This window comes from Podarcis melisellensis, assembly GCF_964234715.1.
Source record: "Podarcis melisellensis genome assembly, chromosome: 9".
In the NCBI taxonomy this organism is placed as follows: domain Eukaryota; kingdom Metazoa; phylum Chordata; class Lepidosauria; order Squamata; family Lacertidae; genus Podarcis; species Podarcis melisellensis.
In genome coordinates, this window is record NC_138541.1 from 8,934,970 (window position 1) to 8,959,312 (window position 24,343).

The 24,343-nt window shown below is 45.6% G+C and overlaps 1 protein-coding gene across 2 annotated transcripts in view; it reads right to left on the minus strand.

Annotated features, from left to right (window-relative positions):
- Positions 1–6,072, minus strand: part of NPFFR2 (neuropeptide FF receptor 2) — a 56,312-nt gene extending 50,240 nt beyond the window's left edge. The window contains exon 1 of one of the 2 annotated variants that reach the window (XM_081925175.1): positions 5,562–6,072. The gene's annotated coding sequence lies outside the window, so the exon portion shown is untranslated. The remainder of the gene's footprint in view (positions 1–5,561) is intronic. The other variant, XM_081925174.1, reaches the window with a different exon arrangement.
- Between the last annotated feature and the right edge of the window lie 18,271 nt (positions 6,073–24,343).

A 24,343-nucleotide genomic window follows, 5' to 3' on the forward strand; every position in this document is an offset into this window, starting at 1 on the left:
CCACGTCCAACCCGGAAGTGTGTGTCCCTTTTTTTGGATTACAACCCATTTGGGGGGGGAGGCCCCATTGGCAAAAGAGTACCTTGGATTACAACCTGTTTTGGTTTACAACCGGACCTCCAGATTATGGTTGTAAACCAAGGTACCACTGTACTCTCATTTCCCCCTCAATACTGGCCCTCAATGAAGCCCAACTTAGATTCACAAAATGTTTAAGGGAATGCATCGCCCTGCGTCCCCCCAGAAAATAGCACTGATTCTGTGCATAAAATGCATTACAATGGATGCTCGGGTTGCGAACGTGATCCGTGCGGGAGGCACATTCACAACTCGCAGCATTCGTAACCCGTGTCTGCGCAACTCGGCGCTTCTGTGCACGCGCAAAGCATGATTTAGCACTTCTGTGCATGCGCAAAGTGCAATTTAGTGCTTCTGCACATGCGCGACCGCCGAAACCCAGAACTAACCCATTCCGGTACTTCCGGGTTTCGGTGGTCCGCAACCCAAAAAAATGCGACCTGAAGCGTCTGTAACCTGAGGTATGACTGTAATAGCCTTATGCTCCATGGGTTTGCCTAATTCTCTTTTGAACCCATCCCACTTCTGGTAGGAGCAAATTCCATGGATTTAACTATGTGCTGTGTGAAGGACGACTTTCTTTTGTCCATACGGAAGCCTCCAGCATCAGTGGCGTAGCGTGGGGGGTGCAGGGGGGCCGGCCGCACCGGGCGCAACATCTGGGGGTTAGGGGGCGCAAATCCACAGGTTGGGGGGGGCAAATTACTTGCCTTGCCCCGGGAGCTTACAACCAACGCTACGCCACTGTCCAGCATTCAACATCATTGAATGCCCCAAGTTCTAACATGATGAGAAAGGGAGAAAAACCTCTCCCCAGCTCTATGTCCTGGGCACACACTGCTGGCATTTGAGGCCAAAGCGCCAAAAGTGCCCATCCAGGCATGCCAAGATGATGGCGAACAAGCACACTGGCTTGCCCCTGCAATGGAGGGGGGTCAGTGCCGCATGATGCGTGCACCTGCTGCACAACGTGCTGATGTCACTCACACATGTTGTGCGATGTGCTGATGCGTCGTGGGCAGATGCTGCAGAATTTTGAGGGGGTCCAGCCCGCTCTTTGAAAATTGGGTGCCCTAGATGGTTCCCTTGACAGCGATAAAATATATTACCAGCCCTTCAGGTGTCAGGTGTGGAAAAGAAAGTCAGAAGTGTCACCCAAGCAGAAAGACATTTGTGCTTCCTTCCAATAAAAGAAAAAGAAAAACATTTCTTTCCTTATGTATAAGTAACAAAACACAGAGGTGCAAAACAAGAACAACAACAGCAGCAGCAACAACAAAACAAATGCAGAAAGGAAAGAAAGGGGCACGTTGTCTGGAACTGCAGGCTCAAAGAATGAGGCTTAAAAGTTCTCACACAAAGTGTCCAAAAGAAGGCAAACTCCAAGCTGAAAGATGGAAATGGCCAAATCAACCTGCTTCCTGCTGCGTAGATTTTCTACTTATAGGTAGGGAGCTTTTCCACAAAGGAGCCATACAGAATAGAATACAATACTATTACATTCAGCATGAGGTTCCAGGCTCTTATGCAGGGTGTGTGTTTCCTTTTAGAAAAATGAGGCACGGTAGAGACCGTGGTGTCTTTGCAATATCTAGTTTATTTACACATATATACAAACCAACCCATTGCTCTCAAATGTTGTTCTTGTTCTCTCTCTAGCTCACGGCTTACTAACTGCCATTCTAAAACACTCTCTCCAAAAACATATGCACTTTTCAGGCTAGACTGCTCAGACAAATGAAAACCCAGCTAAATCTCTCAAGCACAGAGCAACTCTGATTATAAATGAAGGAAATGTCTTATTTGCATTGAAAACATTGTCCTAATGGAAATGTGCACAAACTCGTTTTCTAAGAGACAGGCTTCGGAATCTGATTGCCTGACATTTTACATAAGAAGTTCCTCAACACCAAGTCAAATCAGTGGCCCATGAGTAGCACTGTCTAAAATGAGCAACTGATCTTTCAGACCACAGGTGGAGAGATCTAGCTTAATGCATTGAGTGCTGGAATGCAAAACAAATTTTCTGGACAGAGGAGAAAGCAACAGGGAATGGAACATAGGAACATTGAATTGAGATTCAAAAGGACCTTAACAAATTGAAGAACTGGGTCCAACCTAACAAAAAAATAATTTCAATAGGGGCAAATGTAAGGTTTTGCACTTAGGTTGGAAAAACTAGCTCCATAAATATAAGATGGAGGGAACACCTGGCTTGCCAGTGGTACATGTGATAAGGATCTCGGGATCTTAGCGTAACACGAGTCAACAGTGTGATGCAGCAGCAAAAAAAGCTAATGCTATTCTAGGCTGCATCAACAGAAGTATAGTGTTCCAAGGAAAATAACAGTCCCGCTCTGTTTTACCTTGAGTAATGTGCCCAGCTTTGGGAGCCACAATTTAAGAAGGATATTGACAAAGTGGGATGTGTGCAGAGGAGGGCGATCAAGATGACCAAGGGTCTGGAAAACAAGCCTTATAAGCAACAGTTGAAGGAACTGATGTGTTTAGCCCGGATAAGAAGAGACTGAGAAAAGATATGACAGCCATCTTCAGATATTTAAAGGGCTGTCTCAAGGAAAATAGAGCAAAATTGTTTTCTCCTGCTCTAGAGGGTAGGACTCGGACCAATGGCTTCAAGTCACAAGAAAGGAGGTTCCAACAAAACATCAGGAAGAACTTTCTGAGAGTAAGAGCTGTGCAACAGTGGAACGGACTCCCATGAGAGTGGTTGACTCTTCTTCCTGGAGGTTTTTAAGCAGAGGTTGGGTGGCCATCTATCATGGGTGATCTAGTTGAGATTCCTTCATTGCAGGGGTTGAATGAGATGGCCCTCAGTATCTTTGCCATCTCCACTGTTCTATGATTCTATGCCAAGTGAGACCATCAGTCCATCTATCTCAATATTGTCTACACTGGCTGGCAATTGAACTCCAGGATTTCAGACAGGGTTCTGTCCCAGTCCTGCCTGGAGACACCAGGAATTGAACGTGGGACCTTCTACAGAAGCTATACCAATGAGCTACAGCTCTGTCGGTTGCCCTTTACCCAATCAGACCATTGGTCTCTCTAGCGCAGTATTGTCAGCACTGACAGGCAGCATCTCACTAAGGTTTCAGGAAGGAAACATTCTCAATCCTGCCTGAAGATGCCAGAATTAAATGCGGGAATGAAGCTTCTCTACCACTGAGTTGCACCCCTTCTTCAATCTTAGGCATGTCTACGGCAGTTTTCTCCCTAGAATAATGCGGCACAAACTTGCGAACACCACATCTCTTTACCCAAAACAGTCGCTCAGAAGCTCACAAACCACACAGCTAACCGAGGTTCAGCCAGCAGAGGGTTTTTTGCTCCACCTAAAAGAGATTTTTCTCGAATTTGCAACCACCTTCAGTGGACATGTTTTCAGTACAAAACAAAATCAAGCGAGATCTTTCGAACAGCAAATGTCCCCAGAAAAACAGGTCCCATTACTGAGAGAGAAGCATCTTTGAAAGGAAAAGCTATTTCACACCCTTATGGTGTGAGTTGCCTGTGTACATCGATTCTGATTCATTCTGTTTTTCAGGCTCACTTCTTCTCACCCCTGCCTTTCCCTTCCTCCTCAGCCTCTTTGTTTTCTCCACACCTGAAATTCAGTTTGTAGGCTCCTTGGGGCAGAGACCCACCTTCATTCTTACATTGCTTTTTAAAGAACCTTATAAAATGATGGTGACATAATCATATGCAATGGTAACTGGCAATGGCTAGGGATATTTGGGGACAGGGTTAAGAGGATTTTCAGATGCATCAGGAATATCAACAGCCTACGATCAATGAAAATGCCTCCTTCCCCAAGAAGGGCTCCTGCGCCTACAACACAGAAGTGGGAAGGCTTTGGCCCTTCAGGTGTTGCTGAACTGCAACTCCCATCAGCCCTACCTGGCATGGCCAATGGGCAGGAATGATGGGAGCTGTAGTTCAGCATCCTCTGAAGGACCACATTTCCCCAAAGATGCACATAGGTCCCATCAAACACCTGTGGGACTTTCATCCAAGTAAAATGCGGTGGTTGGAGAAAAGTGCTCATCCGTGCCGAGTATGGAAATAGCTTCTCCACCTCCTGGTCCTCATGCTACTTAAGCGGGAACCCTTTTTTGTCAAAAGCAGTTTTGTCCCATTGAACACAACAGGTTAAACCCGATGAACTTTGAGGTTTCACCAACTCATGGATCCTAGCCTTGCAAAGGGTCTCCTTCATTCTCTAGCCCAGCAGTTCCCAACTGGTGGTCCAAAGACCCCTAGGGGTCTGCAGCACCATTCACATAACAATAACTACCAGAATTTTCAACAGAGAGGTCCATGGCTTCGCTTTTGCAGAACATGGCGTCTGCAGTACTTAGCTAATTGGGAACCACTGCTCGAGGCTGTATTGGAAGTGTTCAACACCTCAATCAGCATCCGACACCTTCTTGCCTCCTGTAAGACCTCTCTCCACAGAGTCAGGTCTATTTCCTCTGCGTTCTTTTGAGCACGCAGTTTTATTGACCGTTGTACTGCCATTGTACCCTCCCTGTACTTCAAAAGGGGATTCCATGTATGCCCTCAAAACATAGGGGAATGATAATCTCATCCATCTTGATTTGAAAGTTTATAACTCCTAGAGTACTGGGTGTGGCCTACTCCCAAGTGAACAGAAGGTAAGGCTTTCAAAGCAAGCCAGGGTTTATCTAGTATGTTAGGCTGTTATTTTATCTAATTCCATTGTTGCTTTATCATGTTTTGACTATCCCCATTGAGATTTTTTTAATTTTTACTTTGTAAGCGTTTAAGAGTGTAGGGTGTTTGGGGAAGTGTGGATGCTTGAAATAGAACAACCCCATCCTCAATGCCTGACCTCTCAGCCCAGAGTCTCTGGAAATAAATAAATAGAAACAACAGTACAGGAATGCTTTGGTGCATGCACAGAGTTCCCTTCCCGCTAGCCACAGCCATTCACAACAGGCGTCTGGGATAGCTCAGTCGGTACGGCACGAGCCCCAAGCTGGGCAAAAGATTCCTGCATTGCAGGGAGTTGGATGACACGACCCCCGTAGTCCCGTTCAACTCTGCAATTCTATGATGCGGGAGCAGTGGCGTAGCGTGGGTTGTCAGCACCCGGGGCAAGTAATTTGCGCCCCCTAACCCTAACCCCCAGATGTTGCGCCCGGTGCGGCCGGCCCCCCCTGCACGCCCCACGCTACGCCACTGTGCGGGAGCCTGGACAAGAGGAAACGTTTAGATAAGCGATACAGGGAACCTTCAGCCCCGGAACCTCTCCGTTTTTAGAACTCAAGAGCGGCGTGAGAAATTAAGGTCTGAGTTGGTTCCTGATATCTCTCTCCAGCCAACCCATAATCCCAATTCCCAATCCAAATCCGACGACAACTCCAAACGGTTTGCTCTCCCTGGACCACCCAGGAAAAGGAGAACCGCTCAACTTCCCCACCCTTCTTTAGATCCACTCACCGGGTTAAGGCAAAGCTCCCCACGGAAGCGGGACGCTGCGTAGGCAGAGGTCCTCCAAGTTCCCCCTGGCGGACGCGCAGTTCCGCCCAGATCGGCCGTCCTCCGGCGGTTCATGTTCCACGTGTCCCATGTCCGGACCTCCGAGCCTCTCGTGGCCTCCTTGCCCCTGGCGGTTTAGTCGAAGGCGCCTCTCTCTCTGTCTTGCCCGCGGCTACTGCTGCTGCAAGCGACCAGGCGGCAGCGGCACGACGGAGTCAGCCACGCGACGGCTGTGCGCTCTGCGCTCTGCCCACTCTCGGTGGCATTTTTTAGCATCTTGTGAGAGGGGCGGGTCTGGGTGGAGTCCGGAGCCTCCCCCAACTGAAGAGGCACGCCAGGAGGAGGAGAGGAGAAGCCCTGCCCCGCCCTCCTATTATCCTGATTGTCGGGGCAAGGCGAAGGAGAGGCGGAGGTAGTTTGATCTGAGCGCCCGGGTCCGCTGTCGCCTCTCCAAATACGCGCCTGGCTTGCATCGGGTCGGAGGGGGATGGAGACGCGCGCGTTCTTGATCCAAAAGCGAGAGACCGTCGAACCTACTTGAGAAGAGTAGCCAGCTGCCTTGGTTATGAGGAAAGAGAGAAAACGTTTGACACCTGTGTGATCAGGTGTGTGGATCGCGCAGGATTCGCGGTGCCGAGCGCAACCCAATCCTGTTTTCTTCTTTGGCGATCACTCTAGCCGAGTAAGATTGCCTTCCAATCCTGTATATGCTTACTCGGATGTAAATCTCACTGGATTTAATTCAGTTGGATCAAAGGAAGGGTAAGCAGCCGGCCTGCCGGTGTTCCCTCAGTTGCCTCGGCTCTGTAGACTTAGGCTGCAATCCTGTACCCAGTTACCTAGGAGTAAGTCCCATCGATTATCATTTTTGGTAGGGATTTCTTATGAGTAGATATGCATAGCTTTGTTAAAACCTGGTCCTATGCATAGCTAAGCATAACGGGTTAACATCACACAAGATTGGGTTGGTGCTTGCAACCCTGCCTGTGTTTACTCAGAAGTAGGCCCTACAAAATTCAATAGGATAGGTGGGTTGCTGGTTGTTGCAATTCTATATGCTGTGAATACGGGATGCACCCTATGGAACTTAGGAGGATTCGCTTCAGAGTAACCGTGCATAACATCACACTATTACAGTCCCATCCTAACCATTCTCCTCAGGAGTAAATCCCATGGAAAGGGAGACTCTTTTCAATGTGTGTTTATGGCTGCAGCCTTAAGAAACACAGAAGACTGTGTATTTTCTGGATCCGAGACTAATCTTGTGTCTCTGCAGACACAGAGAGGTTGCTTTACCAGATGTGGATTTTTCATACGGCACTCCAGTAATTAGAACCTTCACTTGTTGAATTCCTATATTTATCACCAACACCATCACTATATATCAGGGCTGGGCAACCTGTAACCTTGGATATATCCAATGCAGTCATTGACAAGGTTTCTAAAGCCTTCTCTGGAAGCAATCAGTTCAGACCTCTGGCAAGAGCAACCTGCCCCTCTGAGCCATAGTTTAAAACTTGAACCTTATGACTCTCAGATTCTTCTCTGCGTTATTTTTAATGTGAGCCAGAGAAGAAATCCAACCCCCTCACTGAAGGTCTGCAAAGGCTGGACGGTAATTTGTTGGGAGATGCTGTAGCTTTGGCTATTCTGCAGTGATCTGGATGTTGTTTGTTTCTTTGTTGCATTTAGATCCCACCTTTTACTCCAAGGCGTGCAAGATGGAATACATGTGTCTTGCCCTCCTAATCTGAACCCCACAACAACCCTGTGAAGTAAGTTAGGCTAAGAGGCAGTGACTAAAACCAGAGTCTCCTAGCCCTACACCAGACTGGTTCTCATTGGAAGGTTACACTAGAAGGCCTCCAGCAAGCCATATATTACCATATTTTTCGCCCTATAGGACGCACTGTCCCATAAGGCGCACCTAGTTTTTTGGGGGAGAAATAAAGGGGAAAATTATTTCCCCCCCAGGCGCGGGGCTGGGGCGGGGGAGGCCCACCCGAGCTTCCCCCGACCCCAGCCCCCAAACAGGCAGCTCTCTGCATGCCGTGGGAGCCCAGCGCTGGCTCCCGCTGCTTGCTGAGAGGTCCGCGAATCCTGGACGCGCTGAGCTCAGCGTGCGCAGGATTCAGCATGCAGGCTCTGCAAGCAGTGGGAGCGCTCCCGCTGCTTGCGGAGAGGTCCGCGAAGCCTGGAGAGCGAGAGGGGTCGGTGTGCACCCACCCCTCTCGCTCTCCAGGCTTCACCGAAAGCCTGCATTCACCCCATAGGACGCACATACATTTCCCCTTCATTTTTGGAGGGGAAAAAGTGCGTCCTATGGGGTGAAAAATACGGTATTTCTTTTCCCCACCACTCGCTCTGCCCGGAGAACCTTTCAGTCTTGCTGCCTACCCCCAAGCATCACTCTATCTCAGGGGTCAGGAACCTTTTTCAGCCGTGGGCCAGTCCACCATCCCTCAGACCATGTGGTGGGCCAGACTATATTTTGAAGAGGAAAAAAATGAATGAATTCCTATGCCCCACAAATAACCCAGAGATGCATTTTAAATAAAAGGACACCTTCTACTCATGTCAAAACACACTGATTCCCAGACTGTCTGCGGACCAGATTTAGAAGGCGATTGGGCCGCATCCAGCCCATGGGCCTTAGGTTGCCTCTCTATCAAAGGTCTGGAAACCAAGCCTTATGAGGAATGGTTGAAGGAGCTGTGTATGTTTATCCTGGAAAAGAGGAGACTTAGAGGAGATATGATAGCCATCTTCAAATATCTAAAGGGCTGTCACATGAAAGAGGGAACCAGCTTGTTTTTGCTTGCTCTGGAGCATGGGTAGGCAAACTAAGGCCCAGGGGCCGGATGCAGCCCAGTCGCCTTCTAAATCCAGCCCGCAGATGGTCCGGGAATCAGTGTGTTTTTACACGAGTAGAATGTGTGCTTTTATTTAAAACGATCTCTGGGTTATTTATGGGACCTGCCTGGAGTTTTTACATGAGTAGAATGTGTGCTTTTATTTAAAATGCATCTCTGGGCTATTGGTGGGGCATAGGAATTCATTCATTCCCCCCCCAAAAAAAAAAATATAATCCGGCTCCCCACAAGGCCTGAGGGACAGTGGACTGGCCTCCTGCTGAAAAGTTTGCTGACTCCTGCTCTATCTCAATGATACTCAAGCCCAACCACTTACCTGTCTGGTGCTGCAGTGGCCTAAGAAATGTACTTTCCCCCAAGAAGGCTGCTTTCCAAGGTGGCGGCTGGTTGTGTTTCCACTGGTTAAGTGGGTGGTAGAGAAGAGGAGAGTAGATTTAGAGGATTGTTGCTGGGGTGGGGGGGGCAATATGGATCTGGGGCAATAATATATTCCTCAGCTTAGCAAACCTTCTAAAACCTTTATCCTGCTTGCTTTCCTTCCCTGATCTGAATTGCTTTTCTGTATGTGTCACTGTTTTAAACTGCTTTTCTTTATATATTTTTGCTGTCATTATTTTAGATTGTTTCATATGCAGTTGTTTTTAACTGCTTTTATATTATACCTAACTAGTTTATAGAAGTCGTTGTGCTGCACATCGCTTTGGGATACGTTGCCGGAAGCGATTAATAAATGCTATGCATAAATAAATATTGCACAGCCAGAAGGGAAATAGCTTTGCTGAATTCAACTCTGGGACATCTCAGCTATTGCTGTAAGCAAGTTTGCGCCAGAAAAAGAGGAGCAAATGGCTTTCATCAGAAAATAAGGTCAGGCCAATGGGCCATCTATTCCAGCATCCTATTCTCACAGTGATCAACCAGATTCCCGTGGGGAACCCTCAAGCAGGACCCGAGAACAAAAGCCATAGGCTATGAGATTAACCCCACTCAGTGGACCAGAATGTGGTCTAAATCCCTCTTTAAATCCATATCAATGAGACAGAGAGAACTCACTCTGAAACTCACCTACAGGTGGTACCTAACACCAAGGAAACGAGTGCTAATATGCCCAGCAACCAAACCAAAATGCTGGAGAGGGTGCACCTCCACAGGCACATATATACACATGTGGTGGCAATGCCCCAAAGTACAACTATTCTGGACAACAGCCATACAAGAAATGTGTAAAATAACTAAGTATTCAAAATCACCCCAGAACTGGCCCTACTAAACATATTCCAAGACAATAATGCCCACTCATATCACAAAGAACTCATAACCCACCTGCTCTCAGCAACAAGAAACATCATAGCCAGAGACCTGTCAAGAGTAAGCATGGACCAATGGTACCAAATAGTATGGGAAACAGCCCTAGTAGAAAAATTAACTAATAAATTGAAACTGACACAGGGACAAATAGAAGACGATACCTTCACCCTGGTTTGGCTCCCCTTCATCACATACACAGCCCAACAAGACAACAACAAAAATCTGCCAACAGCATGTGAATCAATATGGCTAACCTGATTCAAAAACACCCACCCACCCCACTCACACACGAAAATAAAGTTCAACACAGCCAGTCACAAACGAGCAACTGCACCCTAGTCAAACCACAATTTCTCTCACCACCAAAGGAACACAAGTGAATAGCAAAGAGAACCTGCACAAACGACAACACAAAAACCCACACATACATTAAGCAAAATAGAAATATTGCCTCCCCACCCCACCCCACCCACCATGGCCCCCTCCACCTCTTCTCCCCTTTTTTCTTCCTAATGTAAACCGAATGTCTCAACAAATGAAACAGACCTATGGAAAATGTAACGTGAAAAAAGAGACATTGCGCATACATTTGTAAACCAAGAAAACTTTAATAAAATCTTTTTTAAAAATAATAATAATTTTTTAAAAGCCCTCTCCCTTCCTCTGGTTTCCAGCAACTGGTATTCGGAAGCCTCCGAATTGTGGAAGCAGAGCCTAGCCATCGTGGCAAGCTCGTTTAAAGCCACCCAGGTTGGTGGCCTTCACTTTGGGGGTGAGTGCCATAGTTTAACTGTGCACTGTGTGGAGAAGTCCCTTTTTTGCCTGTCCTGATTCTTCCATCATTCAGCCTCATTGGATGTCGATGAGTTCTGGAGTTATGGGAGAGGGAGACAAACTTTTCCCTATCCACTTCCTCTATGCCGTGCAGATTTTTGCCCACTTCCACCATGCTGTCTCTTACTTGCCTTTCCTCCAAACTAAAAAGGCTCATTTAAAGGTGGTGCTGTGGTCTAAACCACAGAGCCTAGGACTTGCCGATCAGAAGGTTGGCGGTTTGAATCCCCGTGACGAGGTGAGCTCCCATTGCTCGGTCCCTGCTTCTGCCAACCTAGAAGTTCGAAAGCACATCAAAGTGCAAGTAGATAAATAGGTACCACTCTGGCGGGAAGGTAAACGGCGTTTCCGTGCACTGCTCTGGTTCGCCAGAAGCGGCTTAGTCATGCTGGCCACATGACCCGGAAGCTGTATGCCGGCTCCCTTGGCCAGTAAAGCGAGATGAGCGCCGCAACCCCAGAGTTGTCCGTGACTGGACCTAACGGTCAGGAGTCCCTTTACCTTTACTAAAGGGAACCAGGAGTATCCCTTAATGCTCCGTAACTTAATTATAAATGCTTGTCTCATTCACATCCTCCCATTCTATAGCCTTCAATGAATTTCTAGTGCTGCCATTTGGGGAGTTTAAAGTTCTCTGTCTCCTCTGCCCTGTACTTTGTACAGTGGTGCCTCGCAAGACGAAATTAATTCATTCCGCAAGTCTTTTCGTCTTGCGAGTTTTTCGTCTTGCGAAGCATGGTTTCCCATAGGAATGCATTAAAAATCAATTACAGTAATGCGTTCCTATGGAAACCGCCTTCGGACCAGGTCCGGGGACAGTCTGTCCCCCGACCTCTTCTGAAGGCCGACGGGGGGCGAAAGTCTTTGCTTCCCCCCGCCTGCCTTCCCGGGAGAGCGGAGAAACGCAGCGCTGCCTGCCTTCAAAAGCCGTCCCCCCCGCCTGCCTTCAAAAGCCATCCGGGGGCTTTAAAATCGCCCCGGGACAGTCCCGGGGCAATTTAAAAGCCCCCGGGAAGGCAGGCAGGGGGGACAAAGACTTTTGCCCCCCGCCCGCCTTCGGAAGAGCGTTTCTCTGCTCTCCCGGAAGGCAGGCGGGGGGAGCAAAGACTTTTGCCCCCCGCCCGCCTTCAGAAGAGGTCCAGGACCTCTTCTGAAGGCAGGCGGGGGGCAAAAGTCTTTGCTCCCCCCCCGCCTGCCTTCAAAAGCCATCCGGGATAGCGGGAAGCGCTTCCCTGCTATCCCGGACTGCTTTTAAAATGCTGGCGGTGGGGAGCAAAGCCTTTCGGCCCCCGCCGGCCTTCCTGGACCTCTTCTGAAGGCCGGGGGGGGAAGGCTTTGCTCCCCACCGCTAGCATTTAAAAGAGGTCCCCGGAGATTTCCCTATGGGCTTTCTTCTTGCGAAGCAAGCCCATAGGGAAATTCGTCTTGCGAAGCGCCTCCAAAACGGAAAACCCTTTCGTCTAGCGGGTTTTTCGTCTTGCGAGGCATTCGTCTTGCGGGGCACCACTGTATTTAATCAGCACTTATCCAGCCCAACGCAATCAATTCCCATTTACAAAATTGTGACCTGACCTGTACTTTGTCTTCTAGCACACTGACAATGATTTCCTCACCACCACAGGAGCAGCCAGGGATTGAGGGACTGCATGTGAACTGAAAATAATCATACAGCAATCTTTGCCATAAACCAAAATTTACCAGACACACACAGACAGACAGACAGACAGACAGACACTGCTGTAGGCACACACCAAGTCTCAGAATCCATGGCCTTTGTGCTTAATGAAATTTAAAAGAGCAGTCAGAGGGCATTTGAAAAGTTGCCAATCATCTGAGGCATAGACTTTGAAAACTAGCAAGGCACCTTATGGGGCAAATCAGATTGAAATAATAAAACGGCTACACTAAATATGAAATAAGAAAAAGTCTTAAAACAGCACAGCGTCAGGACACAAAGATCTTTTAAAAGAGATTGTCAAAGCAGAGAGAGAGAGAGTTAAAAGCAGTAATAAACTCCTTCATGGACCACTGCCTTGTCGTGGCAAAGGGGCTTGAATAACTCAAAGAAGCTAATAGCTATGTTGTGCAGGGCCACCCAAGACGGACAGGTCATAGTGGAGAGTTTTGACTAAATGTGATCCACCTGGAGCAGGAACCGACAAGTCACTCCAGTATCCCTGCCAAGAAAACTCCATGGACCAAAACAACAGTCATAAACACGGTACCCTAAATAATTGCTTTTCTCCCGTATTTATTTTACAATTCCCCATCAGTTAATGAGAAAAGAAATTGCATTTGAAAATGATCAATAGGGAAATTAATTTTCAGTGAAATTCTTATAGGTGGAGTGCCGGAGTTTTGTTGTTCTTAGTTTCCCTTTGGGGTGGCCATGGGGTGTTTGTGAGTGTCTTTCCCCCCCATTCATTTTTTCACATTAACTCACCAGCAGTCTGCACTCTGCAGCCTTCCTGGGTGCTCACACTTCAGCTCAAAGTCCCAGGGAAGGCATCATGAGGCAGTGCCTCCTTGTGGCCTTTCCAGATTGCAGAGAAAGGTTTGCAGGAAAGAAGAAGAAGAAGAAGAAGAAGAAGAAGAAGAAGAAGAAGAAGAAGAAGAAGAAGAAGAAGAAGAATAGTAGTAGTAGTAGTAGTAGTTTGGATTTGATATCCCGCCTTTCACTCCCTTTAAGGAGTCTCAAAGCGGCTCACATTCTCCTTTCCCTTCCTCCCCCACAACAAACACTCTGTGAGGTGAGTGGGGCTGAGAGACTTCAGAGAAGTGTGACTGGCCCAAGGTCACCCAGCAGCTGCATGTGGAGGAGTGGAGACTCAAACCCGGTTCTCCAGATTACGAGACTACCGCTCTTAACCACTACACCACACTGGCCTCACACACACACCACCTTGCCTCACCTTGCAACGATAAGGGCAGCTCAATAACCCACCAACCTTGCAGGAATTCTGAAGCCCCCTGGGAATGATGCACAAAAATGGAAGCCCCTTCCACAGGTGAAGAAAACTTTCCACAGACTGAAGGGCAGAACTTGGCACAACGCTATCCTAAATATTCAGAATACACAGCCTTTGAGGGCAGCAGGAGATGGGGGGTGAGTATTTCATAGCACAGGGGTTAAAAACTGCCTTACAGGGCTGCCACCAAAATGTTGCCCCCAGAGGGAGCTATCCCTTTTCCAAAAGATCAGATTTGGTCTTTGGAAAATATCAAAGCCATGTGCATCTCTGCACTACACTCAGGGTTGTATGGATGTACAGTGGTACCTCGGGTTACATACGCTTCGGGTTACATTCGCTTCAGGTTACATACTCTTCAGGTTACAGACTCTGCTAGCCCAGAAATATTACCTAGGGTTAAGAACTTTGCTTCAGGATGAGAACAGAAATTGTGCTCTGGCTTTTCTCAAGATGCGGAGGGTGTCCTTCTGAAATCGTGCTCCGGCGGCGCGGCGGCAGTGGGAAGCCCCATTAGCTAAAGTGGTGCTTCAGGTTAAGAACATTTTCAGGTTAAGAACAGACCTCCAGAACGAATTAAGTTCTTAACCCGAGGTACCACTGTATATATACAGTGGTACCTCGGGTTACATATGGTTCAGGTTACATACGCTTCGGGTTACAGACTCCGCTAACCCAGAAATATTACCTCGGGTTAAGAATTTTGCTTCAGGGTGAAAACAGAAATCGTGCTCCAGTGGCGTGGCAGCAGCAGGAGGCCCCATTAGCTAAAGTGGTGCTTCAGGTTAAGAACAGTTTCAGGTTAAGAACGGACCTTCGGAACAAATTAAGCACTTATCCCGAGGTACCACTGTATCCTATCAGTGGCTTTATATAATCATTTGCTGTTTCACTGTACAGTAAGTTGAATGCGCTTTGTAGTCAAAAGATCTGCTTGAAATGCGAGTAATTTGCCAACCTTTGCAACAGGGCATGTGTTGGGCAGTTTTTAACTCCAGCATGAAAGAAGTTGAGGTTGTCAATGGAACAGCTAAATTTTTTAAAAAATGCAAACCCTCAAAGAAATGGTTCACATTCCATTCCTCCGTTCAAATAATGATTTGGTATAATGATAGGGCCTCTGTTGCATTCAGGGCTTAGGGAAGCAGCTGGAAAATGAGGGGGCAAACTCTGCGGTGAGATTAGTTGAATGGAACAGCTGAATCCTGCAGCTTGCGACAGTTACTGACTGTACAGTTGACATGGCTGTGTGTGCTTTGCTGATAATTACTTGTCTTTGAATGTCAACCATTACTCTGGGCACAGAAGAAAGCAAAAGCCAACAGTGAATTACAAGTAGTAGCTCATAAAGATGCTTCCAAAATTCTCCCTTTACAAATAATTTCCCTCTCCTTCTGGATTCCAAATTCCCTCTTGTGAAATCAATGCTAGGGGATGTTGGCGATTTGCAGTATGGTAGCGCTGCAGAAAGCTTGCTGGGGAGACCGTGCATTAAAAAGGGACTCAAAAATAACTTAAACAAGGTTTTAATAAGAAAAACAAAAACTCCATTTACACTAAATACATCAACAAACCAACCACTAACCCATCCCCCAGGGTAATGGGAAAGCTAGGTGCTGCTCCTTATATACTACACCCAATTGCTGACACAACTTAATCAATGCAACTCAGCAGCACCTGCTATGTTTCACAGCTGCAAAGCTGGGTCTCGTTATTTTGCTCTGGCCCCTTAAAGACATACACATCAAGTGGAACAATGATGAACCTTTATATTTAAAGAAACCATTCAACATGGGAGTGGCTGGGGAAACCCAGCCAGATGGGCAGGGTATAAATAATAAAATTATTATTATTATTATTATTATTATTATTATTATTATTAATAATAATAATAATGCTGTAGGAGTGTTCCACTTCCAAATTTTCCACAAGCACAAAGGAGAGCCCACCAAAATTCCAAAATTCAGTGGAACAGTTGAACAGTATAAGAAAGAGCAGGACTGTTTAATGAAAAAGCAATGTGATAGTACCAATAGTACATAAAAGCACATGGGAAATGAATTACAACCACATTACATAAAATACAAGTGAGACAGATTTATATAGTAACCAACAAACCACTGATGAGAAAGGTAGCTATAGCTTTCTGCTTTACAGGTGCTCAAATATATGATGTGCTTGTGACCGTGCTCTCATAACATCCAGACAGCACTCCTTCAAGATACTTTGTGTGGGCCTCTCTTTAAAGATTACCGTATTTTTCCGTGTATAAGGCCCCCATGTACAAGACGACCCCTAATTTTTTTAAACCCCAAATTAAGAAATTAAGTTGTTTAGCTTTGGGGGGGGGGGAGGTCTCTTCTACCAATCGCTCACCCGCCTGCCGCCACTGCAGATCACTTGCCACAGCCACTGCCGATCACACACCTTTAAACATTGCTGTTGCTTCTTCTGTGCTTTACTAAACATGTCCTACTGCTATTTAAAACTGTTGCTGGGCGTCTTGTTTTAAAATTATAATGGTATGGTTATGAATTTTTTTTCAATAGTTTCATATTGTTTCAATTAAGCCACCTTTGGAAGACTTCCCCACCCAAACCCCAACGGCAGCATATTAATTCCATATATTGCTTGAGATTCTGCTTATTTATATTGAGCAATATGATATTTTTTCACATATATAAATAAAATGATGAACGAATGAAATGCGAGACTGAAGCCTTGCCAAAATTGACATTACAGAATTTCTGGACATCTTTGTCTGGGCAAATGTAAATAAAGAAATAGGTTGATAGATCTACAGATAGGTATTTTTTATTTTTCCCAGCTTACTGCAGACACGTTTTCGAGAGACCTTCTTAAAACATTGCTGTTGCGAGTTTTGTGAGCTGTCATGCTTCAGTGGCCATCTCCCTGAACAAAATCTATAGCACTAAGTGATGCCGGTGGGCTGTGTGTGTGGGTTTCTCTTTATCTTTAACCTACACAAAAACGCTTCAATGCACATGCATAAAAACACAGGCACCAAGAAATGCGCAGCCTTTTCGCACGCCAGAGAAGCTCACTTTGAACCCAGTCGATAAAAGACTGCAGGACAGCAATTATGTTTTCCGAACTTCTCTTCAATCCCAAGCGCCTGCCTGGTTCTTAAACAAGAGGAGGACAGAGGATTACTTGGTGAATTTAATGAATGCAGCATAAGAAGGGGAGGTAATGGGGTGGGTAGGGGGAGGCTTGGACAGTCAGCCTGGTTATGGGAGTGGGTATGTTAAGAGTGTGCCCTGATTTTTATATTTGAGATGTGGGATGGGTGTGTGGAGTATGGTAGAGTTTAGTTATGGCTGCAGGTCGTAACAAAACTACACCAGTTGGCAGGTGCCATCAAATAAAGTCAATATGCTGGGCCTGGGAATAACCTGTGAAACACGGTCCAGGACCGGCCCAGAATCCAGAGGTTCTGCTAGGAGACAGTCCGACAGTGCCAAGGCGGGACACGAGGCAGGAAACCAGGCAAGGACAGGTGCAGGATCTCAGGCAGGATCTAGCATACAACAATGTTGCTCCTGTAACCTGGGGTGGGGTCCAACAGCCTTTTATCTTTGTCGGGGTAGTGGCCGGTTCTGATCCTCCGGCGACTCACCTCCCTGTTTCGCCCAAAGGCGAGAACTCCTCCTGTGAGTACTCAGGTCTCTCCTTCACTCAGACCTTCGTCTCTGCAGCTCGGGAGACATCGGTGGGTTATTAGACCCAGGGGCCGCCTCAGGCTCCCCTGACCCAACCAGTAGTGGAGCAGCTGTAAGTGATGGCCCAGCTGAAGGCAACAAGGCAATCCCTGCATCTGGAGCCAGGGCAGGCTCAGGCCCCTGACTCGGCCCAGCTGTTGTTTGTTGCAGGGGAAACTATGCAGACTGGGACTCTTCAGGATCAAGCCCCAGACTTGGTTCAGATGATGCCTGAGGCAAAGGATCCAGTGCAGACTGAGACTCCTCTGGTTCCAAGTCTGAGCCTGAGTCCCAGGCCATCACAGTCAAGTTAACAGGACAAACATGAAATATCATTATTGGCAGGTGTCATTGCCACAGTCATTGCCACAGTGCCAGAAAGCAGTGGAGGGAAGGCAGCAGGCATCATGATCTTTCTTTCTTCTTCCTTTCTTTGGCAATCACTCGTAGCCGAGTAAGATTGTCTTCCATAAACACGGTTTTAACAATGAGTCCATGAGTGACTGTGGAGGCCACACGTCCTTCCACAGTGGGGATATAGGTTTCTGGACGGAAGTTGATGATGGTGAGGGTTTGCCAGACATGCCTTCCTCTTAGCATGTTTCCTCCTTTCATCCTGAATCCGAGTGTCTTCAAAGGTCATGACACCTTTGGTAAAGGCTGTTCTCCAATTGGAGCGTTCACAGGCAACTGTTTCCCAATTGTTGGTGTTTATACTACTATCCTAAATATCTCTGCAGAAGCTCACAAAAAGCTTGGCCTATTGCTCAACATCCAAAAAACCAAAGTGCTCCACCAACAAGTACAAAATAGCCCCTCTGCAGCGCCCCAAATCCAACTCAGTGGTGTAACGTTGGAAAATGTTGACCATTTCTCCTACCTGGGTGTCATGATATCACATGCTGTGCACCCACAACCTGGAGCCCAAGTCAGTGCCTCTGGTCGCAAGTACATTTTGAGGAGCCATTTTGAGATGCTATATTTGCATATAAGATAAGTACACATATCTGCTGGAAGTGTAAAGAAAAAGGCGGCCTCTTCTGCCATATGTGGTGGGCGTGTAAGGTACCAAAGGCATTCTGGGAAATTAATTGGGGGGAAAATGTTTAAAGTAATTTTTGTTAAAAAAGCAGAAGCTTTTTTAACCAGGAATTGTACGTACCAAGATCCCAAAGGAGCAGAAAAGACTTTTCATGTATGCATCAACAGCAGCACGGATGTTACTAGCCCAGAGATGGAAAGAAGACAAAGTCCCTATTAGAGAAGAATGGCAAACTAAGCTGTTGGACTATGCCGAAATGGCAAAACTGACCAGAAAGCTCAGGAACCAAAAGGACCAAAACTTCAATAAAGAATGGGGGAAATTATAATTTACTTGAGAGACCACTGTAAGCAAATAAAAACATTAGGAGGATTACAATAACACTTGTAATGTAGAAGATGCCATGGAAAAATGGAGAGACATAAAAATTGGATGATGAAATAATATGCAGTTGAAAAGATTTTTAATAGGACCTGTGGAGGGGAAGGTGGGAAGTCTAGAGATTTGGAGAAATCTCTAAATAGGGATATGCATTTTGTATTGTTATAATTGGCCACCTCATGAGAAGAGAAGACTCCCTGGAAAAGACCCTGATGTTGGGAAAGGTGGAGGGCACAAGGAGAAGGGGACGACAGAGGACAAGATGGTTGGACAGTGTTCTCAAAGCTACCAGCATGAGTTTGACCAAACTGTGGGAGGCAGTGGAAGACAGGAGTGCCTGGCGTGCCCCTGTCCAGGGGGTCACGAAGAGTCGGACATGACTAAACAACTAAACAACAACAACTTTACACTTGTAAAACCAAATAAAAATTATTATTGGGGGTGAGGTGGGGCAAAATGCTACATTCACCACTGGCAAATGTAACTGGAAGCATCAGAAGGATTTGTAGTGCATTTTGATATTATGGATCTGCCACACCCTCCATCTTGCTGAATTGAAACGCAGGAAGCCTGGCAAGCTTCCTGTGTGTACTTGCTGATTTATATAAAAGGATGTCACATAGAGGAGGGAGAAAGGTTGTTTTCTGCTGCTCCAGAGAAGCGGACACGGAGCAATGGATCCAAACTACAAGAAAGAAGATTCCACCTAACCATTAGGAAGAACTTCCTGACAGTAAGAGCTGTTCGACAGTGGAATTTGATGCCAAGGAGTGTGGTGGAGTCTCCTTCTTTGGAGGTCTTTAAGCAGAGGCTTGACAACCATATGTCAGGAGTGCTCTGATGGTGTTTCCTGCTTGGCAGGGGGTTGGACTCAATGGCCCTTGTGGTCTCTTCCAACTCTATGATTCTATGATTCTATGATTCTATGATTTGTTTTTCTAAAAATGGGAAATCTTTTCTTTTTCTTAAGGTCTTCCTGCACTGACTTTTTCTAAAGCAAAAAGACTTTAAAAACAACAACAAGCAACTACCAGGAACATGGTACACCGTCTCCCCCATGTCTTGCAATTGCAGGATATCCCAATGGAGGACATTGTGTGGTTTTCCGGCAGTGTAGACATGCAGATTTCAATCCACCAGGGAGTTGATCTGCAGAATGACAGGAAAAAAACCACTCACAAAATCCCTTAGCTATCTTGAAAATAAGGTAAGTGCAACACAGACCTTTGATAATTCTTAAAAGCAGTTTCTTTTATCATTAATTAAAAGGGTGGACAGGGAAGAAAATTTCAGCACAGCCCTATTCCAAGCCGCTGGCATTTGTATGTCTCATCTTTAATAACCAGGCTTTCATTTTCATCACAAATTAATTATCAGGTACATACCTAGGCTGCATCTTTCTACAAACAGAAAAATAAATTGCTGGCATTAGGGTGCACTTTGCCATCAGTTGATCTATTGTATCTCTTGTAGCCCTGAAGGTGAGTAGAATAATTTGTCATGCACAGGTTGGGGGGGGTATAAGCAGAGCCAGCCCTCCCCCAAAGCAGCACCCCCTCACATGGAGTGAACAAGAGAGGTCCACAAATGTTTGGACCACAGCATCAATTGGCGGGGATGTGTTGCTGATTTGTCTGATTTAAGCAAAGAGCAAAGAAGACTCTGGTTCCTTAAACAAATATGATGCCATATTTGTTGCACAGGATATCCTGTAACTTCTGGCAAATAGAAGGGGAAGAAATGGAGGCAGTGAGAGATTTTACTTTCTTGGGCTCCATGATCACTGCAGATGTTGACAGCAGCCATGAAATTAAAAGATGCCTGCTTCTTGGGAGAAAAGCAAGGACAAACCTAGACAGCAGCTTAAAAAGTAGAGACATCACCTTGCCAACAAAGGTCCGTATAGTAAAAGCTATGATTTTCCCAGTAGAAGAAGAAGAGGAGTTTGGATTTGATATCCCGCCTTTCAGGAGTTTCTTTTTTTTTATTTTTATTTTTTTAATATAATTTTTATTAGGTTTATAATATACAAAATTCAAATTCCAAATACATGTTTCCATAAATCTAATGGACTCCCCCCATCTTCCGGACACTGCATTCTCTGTAAAACCAAAACCTCAGCAATTTGTTGACTTATTTTAAACATAATAATATATCTTCCATTTTATCGTGATATCTGGTCTCTAAACATTTCAATCCAAATCCATTAATTTTTAGTTTCAACACAATAAAATTATTTCATTACACCACTTCTGTCTTGTTGTGCCTTATTTACCAATTCAAAGATTTACCGATACTGAAGCTATAATTTCCTAGAGAGAAGCATTTTTTAACATTCATACAACTTATAATGCTTTTTCAAATAGTCCTTAAATTTTTCCCAAACTTCCTCCGTTTCTTCTTCTCCCGAGTCTCGAATTCTGCCAGTCATTTCAGCCAATTCCATATAATCCATCAGCTGCGTCTGCCATTCTTCCAATGTGGGTAGATTTTGTGTCTTCCAGTGCTTTGCCATCAAGATCCTTGCTGCTGTAGTGGCGTACATAAAGAAAGTTCTATCTTTCTTAGCCACCCTCTGGTCTACCATGCCTTGGGCTCCATGATCACTGCAGATGTTGACAGCAGCCATGAAATTAAAAGATGCCTGCTTCTTGGGAGAAAAGCAAGGACAAACCTAGACAGCAGCTTAAAAAGTAGAGACATCACCTTGCCAACAAAGGTCCGTATAGTAAAAGCTATGATTTTCCCAGTAGAAGAAGAAGAGGAGTTTGGATTTGATATCCCGCCTTTCAGGAGTTTCAAAGAGGCTAACATTCTCCTTTCCTCCCCCACAACAAACACTCTGTGAGGTGAGTGGGGCTGAGAGACTTCTAAGAAGTGTGACTGGCCCAAGGTCACCCAGCAGCTGCCTGTGGAGGAGCGGGGACGCGAACCCAGTTCACCAGATTACGAGACTACCGCTCTTAACCACTACACCACACTGGCTCTCTAGTGATGTATGGAAGTAAGAGCTGGACTATAAAAAAGGCTGATCACCGAAGAATTGATGCTTTTGAATCATGGTGCTGGAGGAGACTCTTGAGAGTCCCATGGAGTGCAAGAAGATCAAACCTATCCATTCTTAAGGAAATCAGCCCTGAGTGCTCACTGGAAGGACCGATCCTGAAGCTGAGGCTCTAATAATTTGGCCACCTCATGAGAAGAGAAGACTCCCTGGAAAAGACCCTGATGTTGGGAAAGATGGAGGGCACAAGGAGAAGGGGACGACAGAGGACGAGATGTTTGGATAGTGTTCTCGAAGCTCCCAGCATGAGTTTGACCAAACTGTGGGAGGCAGTGGAAGACAGGAGTGCCTGGCGTGCTCTGGTCCATGGGGTCATGAAGAGGCAGACACGACTAGATGACTAAACAACAACAACATCCTGTGACATATTCATTTTGCTATGAATATGCTTGTCCATATTCATTTTGTGCTAACGAAACCCTTGGCATTTGCATAGCTTTGGGTACTTTTAAACTGCATCTCTGTAGTTTGGGGATTAACGGCCGAGCAATAAGAGTGGATTTTGCAAGCTTGTATTTCGTGCCTGGGAGGTTAAATGCCCACAAAACGCTCTGAGGACCTCGCTGCCCTTCTTGCATTTGAACAAATTTCTTATAAAGGTCAATTTAATGTGGATGCTCGTCTGGACATTTGGATGGCTTATATTGATTTATATGTTTAAATGAAGATGGAATTATTGATCGTTATTGTATTTTAATGTGAACTGAGGGTTGTTGTTTTCTTCATCTACCCCCTCCTGTTTTTGGTTCCCTCCTTCCCTGATATATATATATATATATATATATATATATATATATATATATGGATTGCAGGAGGGTGCAGCATCCGGAGGTGCCACCATGGTTTGGCTACTGGATGGTGTCTGTAATTTATCTGTGGAGAGGGTCTGGGTTTGGGTCTGGTGTGGTTGATTGGTGATGGCGTTCTGTGTGCCTCTGGATCTGGTGTCAGTTTTTGTGGGGAGGGCTAATTTCCAGATGTCTGGCAAGCGGGATGTGTCGTCACGCTTGTTCATGTTGTGAGGGTGTTTCTCTATCTCGATGGCTTCCATGATTATTCTCTTGTGGTGATGTTCCATGTTAAAGAGCAATTTGGAATCTGCAAAATTAATTTCGTGTCCTGTTTCTTTCATGTGTTGGAAAAGAGAGGAAGTTTTTTCTTCTTTTTTGACGGCATTCTTGTGTTCTGCGATACGTGCATTTATTCGTCTGTTTGTTTGTCCAATGTACGTGGCTGGGCAGACTTTGCAGGGTATTTCATAGACCCCTTGGTTTTCCAACTGGATTTTATCCTTGGGGTTTCTGAGGATATTGGCTATTTTTTGGTTGGTGCAAAAGGCTGTTTTGATATTGTGTTTATGGAGGATTTTGCTAATTTTATCTGTAGTGCCCTTGATATAAGGAAGGAGGGCCATGCCATTGTTTTCTTCTGTGTCTTGGTTTTTGGGGGGTGTTTCTTTTTGGATTAGCTTCGTAACCCTGTTTTGCTGGTATCCATTGGCAATTAACACATTTGAGAGATTCTGTAACTCAGTTGTCAAGTGGTCTTTGTCAGCCAGGCGTTTGGTTCTGGAGATGAGAGTCTTGGCTACGGAGTTTATTTGTGCAGGGTGGTGGTGTGATTGTGCATGTAAGTAGCGGTTGGTGTGTGTTTTTTTCCGGTAGATATATATATATATATATCTCATATATATATCAGTAAAAAAATGATACTACTGAGTAGATGGCCTTAGGAAGAACACAGAAATCTGCCTTATCCCTAGTACATGATACAGTCCAAGCATAAGGGTCTTGACAGTACAATGGTACCTTGGTTCTCAAACTTAATCTGTTCCAAAACCAAAGCGTTCCAAAACCAAGGCGTGCTTTCCCATAGAAAGTAATGCAAAATGGATTAATCTGTTCCAGACTTTTAAAAACAACCCTTAAAACAGCTTTAACATGAATTTTACTATCTAAAGAGACCATTGATCCATAAAATGAAAGGAATAATTAATGTGCTGTACTATAAAATAAATAAGACAGTATTGTAGATGATAAAAAATTTTTTAAAAAACTTTTTTTACCTGCACTTATGATTGTCATTGTTTGGAGGGGGGCGGCTTTTATCAATTTTCACAGTCGCACTATCAATCAACCAACCAACCAACCAACCAACCAGTAGCTGAACTGGGTTCCACACAGTCACAACAACAAATTAACTGAAAAAGCCTCAAAAAAAACAACCCACAAAATATATAGCAAAAACAAAAGCGCCAAACTTAATCCATTCCAGAAGTCTGTCTGACTTCCGAAATGTTCAAAAACCAAGGCACAGCTTCTGATTGGTGCAGGCACCTCAGAAACAATAGCCGCCAGCTGCATTGGACGTTCAGCTTCTGAAAAACATTCAAAAACCGGAACACTTACTTCCAGGTTTTCGGCTTTTGGGAACCAAGGTGTTTGAGAACCAAGGTACCGCTGTACCTGCTTCTGTGATCAGGATTCCCCACTTCATGTAACTGAGGGCCAAGGCCTCATGACCCCACAATTCCTGGAAGAAATAAA